Consider the following 1,453-nt stretch of genomic DNA (forward strand, 5'->3'; position numbering starts at 1 on the left):
AATGAAACACCCTCAGCTGATTTAATTTATAAGTCATCTCTAAGTAAATACAATAATAATTATAAGTTTATATTAACAGTTATAGATATATTCACAAAATATGAATGGGCCATTCCATTGAAGGATAAATCTGGTTTATTTATAGCTAAAGGTTTTAAAATAGTATAAGGTGATAGTCCACAAGGTGGCTCTAAAAGTCGAAGACCAGAAAAGGTATGGGTAGTTAGAGGTAGTGAGTTTTACAATAAAACAATTAAATCTTTACTTAAGGAATATGAAATTGAATTATTTTCTACTTATAGTGATTTAAAGGCTGTGTTTATAGAGAGATTTAATAGAACGCTGTTACACATAATTCATAAACCAATGTTCAACAATGGTGATGGTATTTGGGTATATTTATTAAGTGATGCTGTTGTAACATATAACAATAACATTCACTCTACTATAAATCTGACACCCGTTTATGCTTCTGATAATCCCGTTAAGGTTAAATAATATGTTAAATCTACCAAAGCAACACCTAAACTTAAGGTTGGTGATTATGTTGGGAATGCTAACAAACGTAACATTTTCTCTAAAGGATGCACTTCTAACTGGAGTGCAGAATTATTTAAAGTGAATGAAGTTCTAAAAACCCAATCACCAACATATAAGATAGAAGATATTAATGATGAAATAATAGAAGGTAAATTTTATGAACAGGAGTTATTAATATCTGAGTTTGATTTTGAATCTAATAATAAGGTTTTGGAGTCATTAAATAAATTTCTTAAAATAAATAATGACAAGAAACAGATTCAATCAGGCTAAACACCAATCGGGGAACCCGCTTCTTGGATCCACTTCAACAAACAACTTAACACTAAGTAATGCTCATGGTTTGTTTCTAGAAGATAATGATAATTTTTGCATGAAGGATTCCTATAAAATTACAAATGTACACCCTCCCATAGATGAAAAAAATGTTGTTAATAAAGAGTGTTGTGACAATAACTTATTATCCTCTTCTAATAAAAAAGACAGTTTAAGTAAAATTATAACTGAACTAAGAAAAGGAGATTTTGATAAAGTCACGACTAAAACATTACAACTAAACAAAATACAAGTTAATGAAGAACTAATTAATGAGTTTATTAAATCAGCAAATGAAGTTACAAATACTGTTAACTTTTGTAATGAGGTTGCAATTGATACTATCTCTAAGTATAATCAATTAAAACAAGAATTTGATCATAATAAGTTTAATCAGAATATCACTAACATTCACCAATTGATATGTTCACTACTGGTCTAAGGGGGTTTAAAGAAGTTAATAAAAAGACTACTTCTTTTATAGATGAAGCCCTTATAGAGAATAAAAAGACAATAGTGCAATATTTAATTGCTATATCACTAGAAAGTAAGCTAGTTGACAACAAAGAACAAGCAAGACTTGAGATGCATTATGATT

This window comes from Convolutriloba macropyga, unplaced genomic scaffold (genome assembly GCF_964194025.1).
Source record: "Convolutriloba macropyga unplaced genomic scaffold, txConMacr16.3 SCAFFOLD_567, whole genome shotgun sequence".
In the NCBI taxonomy this organism is placed as follows: Eukaryota; Metazoa; Xenacoelomorpha; order Acoela; family Convolutidae; genus Convolutriloba; species Convolutriloba macropyga.